This window comes from Nyctereutes procyonoides, unplaced genomic scaffold, assembly GCF_905146905.1.
Source record: "Nyctereutes procyonoides isolate TBG_1078 unplaced genomic scaffold, NYPRO_anot_genome, whole genome shotgun sequence".
NCBI classification, from domain to species: domain Eukaryota; kingdom Metazoa; phylum Chordata; class Mammalia; order Carnivora; family Canidae; genus Nyctereutes; species Nyctereutes procyonoides.
The window spans coordinates 6,660,749-6,676,045 of NW_026575140.1; the positions used below are offsets into that span (position 1 = coordinate 6,660,749).

At 48.3% G+C, this 15,297-nt stretch overlaps 1 pseudogene; it reads left to right on the forward strand.

Annotated features, from left to right (window-relative positions):
- Nucleotides 1-4,680: 4,680 nt before the first annotated feature.
- LOC129497659 (carboxylesterase 3-like) lies at nt 4,681-7,692 on the forward strand (annotated as a pseudogene).
- The last annotated feature ends 7,605 nt before the right edge of the window (nt 7,693-15,297 follow it).

Below are 15,297 nucleotides of genomic sequence, written 5' to 3' on the forward strand. Positions count from 1 at the left end.
GTATGTTTTATTTTCTCTTGGTTATATATCTAGGAGTGGCATTGCCAGGTCTTATAGTAACTCTGTTTAATTATTTGAGGAAGTGCCCGTTTTCCAAGTGACTGCACCATTTTATTTTTATTGTTTTTAAGATTTTATTTATTTATTCATGAGAGACACAGAGAGAGAGGCAGAGGAAGAAGTAGGCTCCATTCAGGGAGCCCGACGTGGGACTCGATCCCGGGTCTCCAGGATCACGCCCTGGGCTGAAGGCGGCGCTAAACTGCTGAGCCACTCGGGCTGCCCTGTATGAGGATTTCAATTACTCCTCATCCTTGCCAACACTCAATTAGCTCTCATTTTGATTATGGTCATCCTAGTGGGTGTAAAGTGGTATTTCATTGTGGTTTTGATTTGCATTTCCCTAATGACTTACAATGTTGAACATCTTTTTATGTGATTATTGGCCATTTTTATATCTTCTTTGGATAAATGTCTATTAAAATCTTTTGCCCATTTTTAAATTGGATTCTTTTTATTGTTGAGTTGTAAGAGCTTTTCATATATTCTAGATATAAGTCCCTTATCAGATAAATATGATTTGCAAATCTTTTTTCTCATTTTGTGGGTTGTCTTTTCACTTTGTTATTGTATCCTTTACAACACAAAAGATTTCCTTTTGATGACATCTGATATATTTTCTCTTTTGTTGCTTGTAGTTTTGGAGTAATATCTAAGAAGTGATTGCTAACCCAAAGTCATTGAGATTTACCTCTGTGATTTTTTTAAGATTTTATTTATTCATGAGAGTCACAGAGAGAGAGGCAGAGACATAGGCCAAGGGAGAAGTAGGCTCCCTGTGGGGAACCCAATGTGGGACTTGATCCTAGGACCTAGGGATCACGCCCTGAGCCGAAGGCAGAATTCTACCGCTAAGCCACCCAGGTGCCCCTACCTCTATGATTCCTCAAAGAATGTTATAGTTTTAGCTCTTATATTTAGGTCTATGATTCATTTGAAGTTAATTCTGTATGAGTGGGGATTCTTTGCATGTGGTTATCCAACTGTTCCTGAGCCATTTGTTTTTTTAAAAAAAACTTTCCTTATTGAATTGTCTTGAGGGGGGGATCCCTGGGTGGCTCAGCGGTTTAGCGCCTGCCTTTGGCCCAGGGTGCCATCCTGGAGTTCCGGGATCGAGTCCCGCGTGGGGCTCCCGGCATGGAGCCTGCTTCTCCCTCTGCCTGTGTCTCTGCCTCTCTCTCTATCATGAATAAAAAAAAAAAAAAAAAAGAATTGTCTTGGTGCCCTTACTGAAAATCATTGACCATAAATATTAAGAGTTTTTTTCTGGACTCAGTTCTATTCCATTAATTTATACGTGCCTTATGCCAGTGCCACACTATCCTGATTACTATAGTTTTGTAGTAAGTTTTGAAACGGGGAGCTGTGAGTCCTCCAACTTTGTTCTCTTTTGAGATTGTTGCGTTACTTTGCGAGGCTTGTCATAACAAAGGACTACAATCTGGGATGCTTAAACAACAAAAATTAATTGTTGCACAGGTTTAGAGGCTAGAAGTCTGAAATCAAGGTGATAGCAGGGTTGGTTTCATCTGAGTATTGTGAGAGAGAAAATCCATGCCCCTTTCTGGGAGCCTCAGGCATTTATTGGCTTATGGATGGCATTCTCCCTCTGTCTTCACATTGTCTTCCCTCTGTACCATCCGTCTCTGTGTCTGAATTGCCCCTTTTTACAAGGCCACTAGTCATATTGGACTAGAGCCCATTCTAATGATTACCTTTGTAATCATCTTAACTTGACTACCTCTTTAAAGGTCCTATCTTTAAATAAGATCACATTCTGAAGTACTGAGGGTTATGACTGCACATATCTTTTGGGGGGATTACAAATCAATCCCTAACCATTGTTCTGGCTATTCTGGGTCCCTTGGATTTCCATATGAATTCTGATCAACTTGTCAATTTCTGAAAAAAAAAAAAAGCAGATTTTGATAGGGATTATGCTGACTAGGAAGTATTACCATCTCAACAAGAAGAAGCTTTTCAACCCATGAACATAGAATGTCTTTCCATTTACATAAGTCCTCTTTAATTTCTCTCAATTATGTTTTTGACTTTTTAATGTACAAGGCTTGTACTTTGTTAATGAAATAGATTCCTAAGTATTTTATTTTTGATGCTACTGTAAATGAAATTGTTTTCTGCACATCATCTTCATATTGTTCATTGCTGGTGTATGGAAACACAACTGATCTTTGTCTCATGTGCTTGTAGACCATTTTTAAGAGGTTTGTACCTTTAGCTATTGTGGCCTTTAGTTTAGTCCTTTAATCTTTACTGCTGATTAACATTCCCCCCTTGGGTATACACTCATTGTGTTTACTCATCTGTGGGTTTTCTATTCCTGTTTTCACAAAGATTAACAAGGAGGCTTGTAGCCATGAAACTACCTTCAATAGCTAATGTTTCCAGAGTGCTTACTGAGTGTCAGCGTCCTTATATTTGCTACTTTGGTCTTCATAATCCTGATTAGATCTAAATTCTGCAGTCATCATGAAGTCTCTTGAGTCCTTTATGCTTTTTTCTAGAGCCACCAGTAGCTTTATAATAGTGCTTCTGAATTGGCTTTCTGACATTGAATTGTAATCCAAATGTTGTAACTCTGTGGGAGAGAAGACTGTTTCTGATTCTTTCTTTTGAGGTGAGTTTTTCCTTCTAGTCATTTTGCTCAGTGCAGAGTGGCCAAAAACAAGTTGTATTGGGAAAAGGAGAAAAAGAGAGAAGAGAAAGAAGAAAGAAAAAGAGGAAAAAAAAGAGAAGAAAAGAAAAAAAGGGGGGAAGCAAACAGAAATCAAAAAACAAAAAACAAGGGGGAGTATCCTCTGATTCTGTATACTGTAAATCCCTCGACTTCCCCTGGAACTTTCCAGTGCTGTTTGGTCAATAATTTGTTTTTCCCCTGCTGGTCTTCTGGGGGAGGGGCCTGCTGTGCTGATTTTCAGGTGTTAGCACTTGGGGGAGCTGCTCAGCCCCCTGCCTGGTGCAGGGCTCAGTGAAAGATGTTTAACCTGTTTATCCGGTGAGGCCACTGTGAGGCTCAGTGGGGGCTGTTTATCCTGTGAGGCCCCAGGAGGAACAGCAACAGAGGCGGCGGCCAGCTCTGGAGCCCTGGAGTCAGCTCCTGGGATGCTCCAGGGGTGGGGCCGCTGATCTGCTCAGCTCCGCCGGCGCATGAATGTCCTTGCTGTCCTGGGCCCTCCCGCCCCCGCCTGTCCCGGGGGGGGGGGGGGAGGCCGGATCCTGGGCTGTGTCCCCGGGGCCCTGTGCTCCCGGGCCAGGGCTGTTGGAATCGCGCTACGGGCCGCGCAGCCCCCTCCGCGCGGAGCCGCCCCCCACCCCCAGCCCCTCCGAGCTGCTCCCGGGCGCGCAGGGCGCGCTGCTGCCCTTTAGGGAGCTCGGCTGCGGGGTGTGGCGCGCTCTCCCCGGGGCGCAGGTGCTCTGTTAGTGTACCTGGGAGCCTGAGGGCATCCCCGCCCTCCTGGGATCCTGCTCTAACTCCCTGCTAGCGCCTTTCACCTTTCCGCCCGGGAAGATTGGTGCAGCTCCTGCTTCTCCAGGACGGAGCTTTCTTGTCCTGGGGACACTCGCCCCGGCCTAAGCCCAGCTTCTCGGGGGCTCCTCCCCCTTGGATGCCTTTTGTTTCTTTATTCGGCCCCCCCCCCCCCCCGTCTTCCTACCTTGATAGAAGCCTGAACTCTTCTCACTGTAGCATTCCAGCTGTTCTCTCTTTAAGTCTCAGGCCAAATTCGTAGGTTTTCAGGATGATTTGAAGGATATCTAGGTAATTTGGTGGGGACAGGTGACTTGGGGACCCTACTCTTCTGCCATCTTGCCCCGCCTCCGGTCTTCATAATCCTACGAGGCAGGTTGTTGTCATTCCCTCTTTCATGAATTAAGAAACAAACACAGTTCAAGTAATGGGCCCAGGTCATGCACCTAGTGAGTGGCAGAGGTGGGATTTGAACCCAGAGAATGTGCCTTTAAACCTGTAACATATAAACCCAACATTTCACTTTAAAGACAACATTTTAGGGATACCTGGGTGGCTCAGCAGTTGAGCATCTGCCTTAGGCTCAGGGCGTGATCCTGGAGTCCCAGATGGAGTCCCAGATTGGGCTCTTTGTGGGAAGCCTTCTCCCTCTGCCTAAGTCTCTGCCTCTCTCTCTCTCTCTCTCTGTCTTTCATGAATAAATAAATAAAACCTTAAAAAAATAAAATAGGGGATCCCTGGGTGGCGCAGCGGTTTAGCGCCTGCCTTTGGCCCAGGGCGCGATCCTGGAGACCCGGGATGGAATCCCACGTCGGGCTCCCGGTGCATGGAGCCTGCATTCTCCCTCTGCCTGTGTCTCTGCCCCTCTCTCTCTCTCTCTCTCTCTCTCTCTCTCTGACTATCATAAATAAATTAAAAAAAAATTAAAAAAAATAAAAATAAAATAAAAATAAAATAAAGGCAACATTTTAACTTCCCCTATGGGCCCTGCTACAGCACCTGGCCACACTTGGCTCTGTTCCCAGGGCCAGGCATATTCGTCTGCTCATGGTTGTAAGTAGGGGGGTGGGTAGCGATGAGGCTGTGCTGAGAGGAATTCAATATCCCCACAGGTCCATGGTTTGCTGGAAAAGATGGGACAGATGAGCCCAGAGGATATATTGGCCATATTGAGACACTACTTGGCCAATCTGGTAAGTCAAAAGGGAGGAAGAGATAGTCCAGTGGGTATCCTATCCGGAATAGTAGGGCACCCTCCTCTTCCTCCTGCCCTCCATCCCCCACAGCAACCCCCACACTGCCAAACCCCTTGGTCCAACTGCTGACTTGTAATTTCACCTAGAAATCCACTTGGACGTGAGTCAGTGTGCTTCTCAAAGGAAGATCATCATCGTCATTATCGCCATAGGCTGCCGCTTGTTGAGCCCATACTATGAGCCAGAGACTGCTGTGCTGAGTGGTAGGACAGGCAGTCATCCCCGTAAATCCTCATTAGAGCCCTGTAAAATAGAAACTTTCATTATCCCCATTTTATAAATGAAGAAACTGAGACTCAAGGTCCATGATAAACAAAGGGCAGAGGCAGCTTCAGCTGTTAAGATCATCCTTTCATATGTGGAGCCATTTGGACCTGAAGTCCAGTCCCAACTCTGGTTCCTTGTCCACGGTTAGCCTAACCCCTCTTTGAGCCTATTTCTTCATCTATAAATGAGGATATAGGGCAGCCCCGGTGGCACAGCGGTTTAGCGCCACCTGCAGCCCAGGGTGTGATCCTGGAGACCTGGAATTGAGTCCCACATCGGGCTCCCTGCATGGAGCCTGCTTCTCCCTCTGTCTGTGTCTCTGCCTCTCTCTGTGTGTGTCTCTATGAATAAATAAATAAAATATTTAAAAAAAATAAAAATATAAATGAGGATATATACTTCCCACCCAAGGAAACTGGATGCTGTATTTGAAAAGTCTACCAGGAAGCTAGTATTTAGAAGGTACTCAAGCTATGAATATTTCCCTTCCTTCTTTGGAACCCCCAGAGTCCTTCCCATTCAACCTCATCACTGTTCTCTGGAGCTCTGGGGAGCCCCCAAGATTTGTTCTTTCACTAACTTCCTGCTTAACTTCTACTGGGCAATCAATCGCTCGAGACCAGAACCCTTAGCTAGGAACTTCAGGTAGACTGCCACACAACCCTGCCAGGCAGGAACTGACTTCCAGGGAGGCTCAGCAACCTATCTGAGATTACACAGGCAAGCAGCAATCACAGCTTGCATTGACTCCAGATCTGAACTTATTCTGCCCAGACACTCTCTAGAACCCCCAAGGGAGGCAGGGGCCCCTGACACATGAGTCCTGGAGTATGAAAGAGGCCATGCTGGGGGTGCTTGGTGGTTCAGTGGTTGGGCATCTGCCTTTGGCTCTGGGCATCATCCCGCATCCTGAAATCGAGTCCTGCTTCGGGCTGCCCCCAGGGAGCCTGCTTCTCCCTCTCCCTGTGTCTCTGCCTCTCTCTGTGTCTCTCATGATTAAATAAATAAAATCAGAAAGAAAGAAAGAAAGAAAGAAAGAAGCCATGCTGGAGGGTGTGGGGCTTCTTGAGAGGGTCTTCTGGGGCTGTGGGACCCGAGCAGGCCCGACCCTGGCCTCCTGCCCCAGGATGTGCCCCCTGAGCTGATGCCCAACATCACAGATGAATACCTAGGCAGCAGTTCTGATGCAGAAGCCAGACGTGACGACTTCCAGGAACTTCTGGCTGATATTATCATGAACTTGCCTGCCTTGAATTTCTCTAGAAGCTTCTAAGGTGAGTCTATCCCCGTTCACCTGCCCCACCCTTTCCATTTCAGCCCAAGAGCTGGGTTATCACAGGAGACATGGCCTGACACCCTTTTGCTACCCCCACACCCCACTTCCTCTCTGGGATGCAGTGTCACCATAAGGAGAGGTGACTCTGGCAGGTCACTCTTCAGGTGAGTAAACCAAGGCTCAGAAAGGTGCAGTGACTTGTCAAATGTCACCCAGCAGGACCCATCACCAATTCTGAAGAATTTATTGGACTCATGAGTGATATTTCCCATGTTCAGCACTTCTCCTGGGAGAAAAGTATTGCTTCCTCCACATCTGGTAGCTAGTCCCTGACACAGCCCTAGAACAGCTCCAAGCTCCTAGCTTTGTGACCTAGGGCAAGATACCTAGCCCCTCTGTGCCTCACTTTCCTCATTTGTAAAATGGCGACAGCAACAATCTAATTTGTATGTTCTCAGGAGGATAAAATGAACGATTACACATAAAGTGCATGGAATGGTGGGTGACAGCCAGAAAATGCTCAGTAAATGCTTGCTGATAATGATGTTGTCATTAGTGTTGGTACTGGTATTGGTGTAACTACAAGCTGGTCCTGCCAAAGGCAGGACCTGATCAGGCTGAGGGTACCTATCTCCGATGCAGCCCTCGCCACAGATTCTGGAGTCCCTGCCTTTTTTTTTTTTTTTTTTTTTTTAATGAGTTCCAGCATTGACCCAGTTCCTTTGCGAAGATCAAGCTAGCGTGGATGAGGGCTGACCATGGGGCTGAGGTTGCCTTCATATTTTGGGGTCCCTTCCTCATGGATGAGAGCTCCCTGCTGGGTAAGGACAGACAGACATGCAATCCCCGGGGCTGCAACAAGCTAGGGTGGGGCTTGTAGGCACACAGGTCTCCAGTCAGCACAGGGGACCCTTGAGTTCTCTCCAGGACCCACCTGACCCTGATCCAGGTCTGTTCCTCCAATAGCCTTTCCAGAAGCTCCAGAGGAGGAGAAGCAGCTGAGCCTCACCATGATGGCTCAGTGGACTCAATTTGCCCGGACAGGGTGAGTAAGCAGGCAGGCACACCTGCCTTTGGGCCTATATTACTACTCAGATCTTCTTCTAGGGGACAACGCAGGAGGCCTTGACCTTCATTCATTCCTCCCATCCAGGGACCCCAATGGTGAGGGGCTGCCTCCTTGGCCCTCATTCAACCAGTTGGGGCAACACCTGGAAATCAGCCTGACACCACGAGTTGGCCAGAAGCTAAGAGAAGCCCAAATGTGGTTTTGGACAGAGACAATTTCCGCCAAGATCTGGCTGCAGCAGATGCAGAAGGGCAGGAAGGGGCGGGATGAGCTCTGAGGGGTGGCAGAGACACATCTTCTTCTGCTAAGAAACTTTAATTTAAACCAAGCTGATGTATAGACATGTCCCTTAAGGAAGCAGCCCCTCCATGACTGGCATTGTGCTCTGTCGAAATGCCACCTGCTACCTACATCAGGGACCTTTGTACAAACTCCTCCTTTTTCCTGAAGTGCCTTTCCTTCTTGCTTCATGGCTGGTTCCGGCTCATTCTTCAAGCTCCCCAGAAGACCCCCCACTCCTCCAAGCAGCCTTCCCTGCCTTCTCTGAACCTGAGTCTGTGTCCATTACAGCATAGCCCACGCCAGGCTAGCATTGCCTGTGTCTGTGTCTCTTTCACCTCTCTGAGAGTGGAAGTCAGCCTGACCCCACTCCACGTCTCCTCCAGAAGGTTTGGGCAGGACCTGGAGTCAGGGATGCTTGATGAGCAGTGAAAGGTAGAGAGTATGTGAATGGTGGCTGTTGGATGTGAACCCAGGATCTTCAGCCACCAAAGCTATGCTCAGTCCTGCACAGAAGTCCTCATTGGTGGAAGGGTGAATGGACAAGTCAGTCTTGGGGTAGAGGGAAGTCCTGAGACCTTGGGGGATCTAGCCTAGAACATATTTTAGCCCCCAAAGCAGCAATTGCCCCCCAAAGCCTGACGCAGACTGAGGAAGGTCCCTTTCTCTGTGTTGCCCAGACACAAGACAGAACAGAATCCAGCTAGGCCAGAGCCCTGCCTCTTAGGATATGAGATGTGAGTTTCCCAGCCCTGGTGCTGCAACCCTTTATGGCCTGGCTCAGCTCCTCCCTCCCCTCCCAGCTTGGGGAGACCAACTTCTAGGAGAGCTCAACACAGCCCCCACAGTATCTACCAGGACACAGGAGAACAGGTTGGGGAGGGTGTCTGGACTATTGCATCAGTCAGGCTGTTGTCCCATAGAAAAGAAGAGGCCTACCCACTCAGGATACGACAGGTGAAAAGGAACCAGAGGTTTTTGAGTGGGAGCAAACATTTCTTTTTTTGAGGATCAGTGCACAGTTCCCTTGAAATAACTAGATTTTATTTATTTATTTTTAATATCTAGATTTTAATACATATCACAAGGACTTTACCTGCCACCACTCTCTCCTACAGGTCCAATCCCACGTATACCCTTTCTCAGTCAGACTAAGTTCCTGTCTGCTGAGGGTTACATGAAAAGCACTTGTAATTGGGATCAGAGCTGTTCAGGGAGATCCATTTTGGGGATATAGGGGGAGACACATAAAGCCAAATGGGCTCAAGTCATGCCACTTGCCTGCTCAAAAGCTCCCTGTGACTCCCTGCCACCCTTAGGGCAAGCCCAAGTTCTTCCCCTGGCATTGAAGGCCTCCCATCCCATCCCCTTCTCTCCACGGGGGCAGTTTGGCCCCACAAGCCAGGAGAGAGCCTGACAAATCAACAAGGCCCAATCAGAGCCCTTCCCTGGGGACACAGAGGGCTGTAGGAGCACAGAGGTAGAGGCCAGCCCTGCAGGGGGACATGGAAAGGAAGGACATCTAAGCTGAAAAAGGAGAGCAGAAATTACTCCAGTGTGCAGGTCAGAGCAGTGGACCCGAGCAACAGGGAGCAGCAGGACAGAATGTTCCTGGCAGAGGGAAGAGCAGGCACGAAGGCCTGGAGGTTGAAACCTACTGAGGAAAGAGTTCTAAAGGCTGGAGAGGGGATCCCTGGGTGGCTCAGCAGTTTAACGCTTGTCTTCCACCCAGGGCGTGATCAAGGTCTGGGATAGAGTCCCACATAGGGCTCCCCACAGGCAGCCTGCTTCTCCCCCTCTGCCTATGTCTCTGCCTCTCTCTCTCTCTCTCTCTCTCTGTCTTTCATGAATAAATAAATAAATAAAATCTTTTTAAAAATAAAAAAAAATAAAGGCTGGAGAGGTCAGCAAAGACCAGACTCTGAGGAGCCTTGTGGACTGCAAGGGTGTGGACTGCACTTGAAGCCAATGAAGGGCCTTGGAACGGTGTTAACCAGAGGGTAACAGGAACCGGTTGGGGGCGGTAGTGAGAGCGGGGACTGGAAGAGCAAGGAGGGGACCAGTGTGGGCCTCCAGTTAGGTGGAAGGCACTGGTTGGCTCTAGATTTAGAGTAGACGGATAGACCTGCTAACTGATGGACACAGAAGTAAAGGGAAGGAAGACTCTCCAGGGGCTGCCTGGAAGCCAGCAGGCCCAGGCTGGGATTCAAGAACCCTGATTTGACCATGTGGGATGTATAAAGAGGCCTCCTCTCCAGGCCTGAGGGAGCAGCACACTTGGGAGTCATGGGTGGGACGGACCATTCCCAGCTTTGGTGTCACCATCACCAGAGGGCTCTGGAAGGTGGGCCTTGGACCATTCTCTCCTTCCCTCTCCTCTCTCGAGTCCCAACTTCTATGGTTTTTTCCACACAGGAAAGGAGGGGCGGCCTGGCACCACCCCAGGGGCTCAGGGGTGGAGGTGGGGGAGGCACTCATACAAGGTGGCTGCTGCTGGGATTTCAATCCTTTTTATTCTCTCTTCCCTGGGCCGTCGATCATCGAACCCCCCTCCCCTGCTTGCCAGAGCGTCCTTGACCAAATAACGGCCCTGCCCTGAGGATTCAGCAGCTACACAGAGCTGAGGGGAGCAAGGCAGGGGGCACCCACAAACTCAGGCCAGGTCCTGCAGGGAAGAGACTGGTGGGCCCAAGAAGCCTCCTTGGGCTGGGGTCACAGGAAGGGCCACGTGAGCTGTGTGCGTGTGCACCAGGGGTTACTGCAGGATCACCTGGACAAGGTACTGGCAGATGCTCCCAGGAGACACAGACAAGTGTATACATACCCAGTGCCAAACTTAGTTACTCACAGGCACAGGCAGTCACACACACACACACACACACACACACACACACACACCCATCTATACACACACCCTAATATGGTTCCAATTCAGTTATGCAATTTACTAAATTTGTATCTTTGTACAAGTTATTTAGCTTCTTTGTTTCTTAATTTTTCCATCTACGAAATGGGGGCAATGATCATGTCCCTTTTCATAGATCTGCTGTGAGCATTGAATGATAATTAGCTGTAAAGTGCCCAGAAGAATGCCTGACACACAGCAAATGCTTAGTAAATGCTCTCTGGCACAGATCCGGACACAGCCTCAAATCATACCATCCTTTGAATCATATGGCTCCCTAGACTACAATTTTGGCCGGGCCCAGGGCACAGAGCAATCAGCTGGTCAGGACTCACGAGGAGACTTGCTAACTTCTCCTCTGTGTCAGGTTTAGTGGCATCCATCCTCTCCCTCAGGCCTCTGGACAGTCCCCTGTGGTCCTCAATGGTCCTTTAGGGTCCTGAGTGGATCATCATTTTACAGATGAAGAAACTGAGAATCAAAAGAGAGAGTACCTTGTCTAAGGCCACACAATGACAGAGCCAGACTCATACCTAAGTCCACTGGCCTCTAAGTTATCCTTCCCTCTCCAGAATGTGCCCTCATGTCTAGAACAAGCTTTGTCTAAAGTCATCACCCGGGATGCCTGGGCGGCTCAGTGGTTGGGTGTCTGCCTTCGACACAGGGTATGATCCTGGTCCAGGGATCAAGACCCATGTCAGGCTCCCTGTGAGGGGCCTGCTTCTCCCTCTGCCTATGTCTCTGCCTCTCTTTCTGTGTCTCTCATGAATAAATAAATAAAATCTTTAAAAAATAAAAAAATAAATAAAGTCATCATCCAAAGACTGGGAGGAATCTGACTCAGTGTGATTGACCAAGCCCCTGTCAGGCTCTCTGTGACCCTCGTACGAAACAGGAGTGAAGCTCCTGGCCCTTTCTAGCCTCACAGAGCTTCACCCCAAGTCAGTCCTCAGGAGTCCTCAGGACCTCATTCCTGCAGGGTACCCCTAGGCCCCCATGGGGCCTGCTGAAGGCACTCCTGCGTCTAAGGCTGGACGTGGAGAGTGGCACTGTAAATGCCATGGCCAGAGTTTTGGGAATGGGATAGCATTGCAGGCAGCAGCAAGAGGGCCTGAAGGTATCCCTGGCCTTTGGAGTCAGGGGTGGGATGGTACTATGTTAGGGCGACCTGAAAAATACAGGTGGGCAGTGGGAATTCCTCGATCTTCTCCCAACTGGACCAGGCATTCAGTGATAGCAGGCTCAGGTCCAAGCTTCTCAATAAAGCAATTGAAGAAAAAGGGAAAGCTGGTATGAAACAGACTGATAAAACCAATATTTTGGCCAGATTTGGATCAACCAGAACTCCCGTGCATTTTTTTTAATTTTTTTAAAATTTTTATTTATTTATGATAGTCACATTGAATGAGAGAGAGAGAGGCAGAGACACAGGCAGAGGGAGAAGCAGGCTCCATGCACCGGGAGCCCGACGTGGGATTCGATCCCGGGTCTCCAGGATCGCGCCCTGGGCCAAAGGCAGGCGCCAAACCGCTGCGCCACCCAGGGATCCCCCAGAACTCCCGTGCATTGCTGGTGGGAGTGTAAACTGGTACGACCTCTTTGGAAACTGCTTGGCATTATCTGCTCGAGTTGAGAGCCACAACACTGTGACTCAGCAATTCCACATCCCTCCACGAATTCCGCTTGGTAGACATATACTGAATGAATGTGTCCGTATGTTCACCACGGGAGACATGTCGTGGTGTAGTCACAGGATGAAATCCTCTGCAACAATGAAATCGAGAAGAGCACTTGACAAGATCAGCACTGGGAATTATACTATATGTTGGCAAATTGAATTTAAAACAAACAAACAGGGATCCCTGGGTGGCGCAGTGGTTTGGCGCCTGCCTTTGGCCCAGGGCGCAATCCTGGAGACCCGGGATCGAATCCCACGTGGAGCTCCCGGTGCATGGAGCCTGCTTCTCCCTCTGCCTATGTCTCTGTCTCTGTCTCTCTCTCTGTGTGACTATCATAAATAAATAAAAATTTAAAAAAATAAATAAAACAAACAAAAACCAAAGAGATCGAACCATCCGCGGCTACACAGGACACCATGGATGCGTTTCACTGACATGATGTGGACTGAAAGTAGCCTGACGCAAGAGCGCATGTGCTGTCGGTTACACTCGCCTACCCCTACCCCTGGCCCGTAGGCTTCCTCGGTGCTATTCATCTTTGAGTCCTTGCTAGCCAGAAGGTCCTGGAGATTTCTTAATGGTGCCATCCTGATGGACACACACTCCCTCTGGGTCTGCAGCTACTACCTTTGGTGCTGTTTGGAATAGAGAAGGGTACCCCTCCCCCCCTTTGATAGACCCTGGTGAGGGTCATCGCTGACCTGCTTGAGCACAGGATCTCAGAACAGTAAAATGATTCTTCTACCCAGGAAGGTACCCTTTCCTGCCTCCTATGGGTGGGAAGTCATGTCAGAACCCTGGCGGGACAGTAACTTCTTGCAAGATACATCCACGAAGGCAAAAGAAACAAAAGCAAAAATGAACTATTGGGACTTCATCAAGATAAGAAGCTTTTGCACAGCAAAGGATACAGTCAACAAAACTACAAGACAACCTACAGAATGGGAGAAGATATTTGCAAATGACACATCAGATAAAGGGCTAGTTTCCAAGATCTATAAAGAACTTATTAAACTCAACAGCAAAGAAACAAACAATCCAATCATGAAATGGGCAAAAGACATGAAGAGAAATCTCACAGAGGAAGACATAGACATGGCCAACAGGCACACAAGAAAATGCTCTGCATCACTTGCCATCGGGGAAATACAAATCAAAACCACAATGAGATACCACCTCACACCAGTGAGAATGGGGAAAATTAACAAGGCAGGAAACAACAAATGTTGGAGAGGATGTGGAGAAAAGGGAACCCTCTTACACTGTTGGTGGGAATGTGACCTGGTGCAGCCACTCTGGAAAACTGTGTGGAGGTTCCTCAAAGAGTTAAAAATAGACCTGCCATACGACCCAGCAATTGCACTGCTGGGGATTTACCCCAAAGATTCAGATGCAATGAAACGCCGGGACACCTGCACCCCGATGTTTCTAGCAGCAATGTCCACAATAGCCAAACTGTGGAAGGAGCCTCGGTGTCCATCGAAAGATGATGGATAAAGAAGATGTGGTCTATGTATACACTGGAATATTCCTCAGCCATTAGAAACGACAAATACCCACCATTTGCTTCAACGTGGATGGAACTGGAGGGTATTATGCTGAGTGAAGTAAGTCAATCGGAGAAGGACAAACAGTGTATGTTCTCATTCATTTGGGGAATATAAATAATAGTGAAAGGGAATATAAGGGAAGGGAGAAGAAATGTGTGGGAAGTATCAGAGAGGGAGACAGAACATAAAGACTCCTAACTCTGAGAAACGAACTAGGGGTGGTGGAAGGGGAGGAGGGCGGGGGTGGGGGTGAATGGGTGACGGGCACTGAGGGGGACACTGACGGGATGAGCACTGGGTGTTATTCTGTATGTTGGTAAATTGAACACCAATAAAAAATTAATTTATTTAAAAAAAAAAGAAAATAGATGCAGGTGAGGAAGACACCCATCAATGTCTTCTTAGGAGTCTCCTTCTTCATTCTTCCTGTGGGTTTTCATAGGTTCGCTTCCCCAAAGCTCCCAGAGCTTTGGGAAGGAATCAGAAATGCCACTACCTATGCTCCTGCATAACAGCCAAAGGACTACTATCTGGAAGGTGGGCAGACCCTAAGGAGGGAAGTGGACCAATGACTGCCTCTCGGTCAGGGTTTGAACAATTCACTAAAAAGAGTGCACTATGTGGCCATAAGTGGGCCAGGGATCCATTCTGGGCCTCAGTTTCCAAACCCATATAATGAAGTAATTGGCCCAGATGGTGTTTAAGGCACTGATAATGCTGTTCTTGGCTCTCTCATAGGAGGAGGTGCTCACTGGTGTGCCCCAGGACCTTCTGGAGAACTGGGTTCTCCCAAAAGTGTGCGAGGAGCAGTTCATTTTTTCTTTCTCTGTTATATACACACACACCATCCTCAATGAACCCTGAGCTCTTGCTTCTCACTTGGGGCTTGAACCCAAGAACAAGCCCACATGGCATATCCAAGCCTTCCCTGCAGAAGGGGTTTCAAGATGTGGAGGTCACAGGCTCATATTCAGTTTTAATGTTCCAGAATTTATTGCAACCTCTAGCAGGGCTCAAATACTGAGTCGCATCTGCATGTTGAGATAATGACTGCCCTTTGCTGCCCTGAGCTTGGGAAATTACCCAGGACAAATGCATTTATTTACTCAGACCATTGAGTAACCAAACCCACTGTCCTGAATATTCAATGGCAATCATCAACAATCAGTTGATAAACATTGGGGTTAGAAAAATGTCTACCTGAGATGCCTGGGTGGTTCAGCGGTTGAGCGTCTGCCTTCAGCTCAGGGTATGATCCCGGAGTGCTGGGATCGAGTCCCACATCGGGCTCCCTGCATGGAGCCTGCTTTTCTCTCTGCCTATGTCTCTGACTCTCTCTATGTGTCTCTCATGAATAAATAAATGATATCATTTTTTAAAAAAGAAAAATGTCTACTATGAGTACCTGGGTGTCAGTTGATATTAAAAAAAGTACAACCGGAGGCAGTGGCAACGGCGGCAATGAGAGG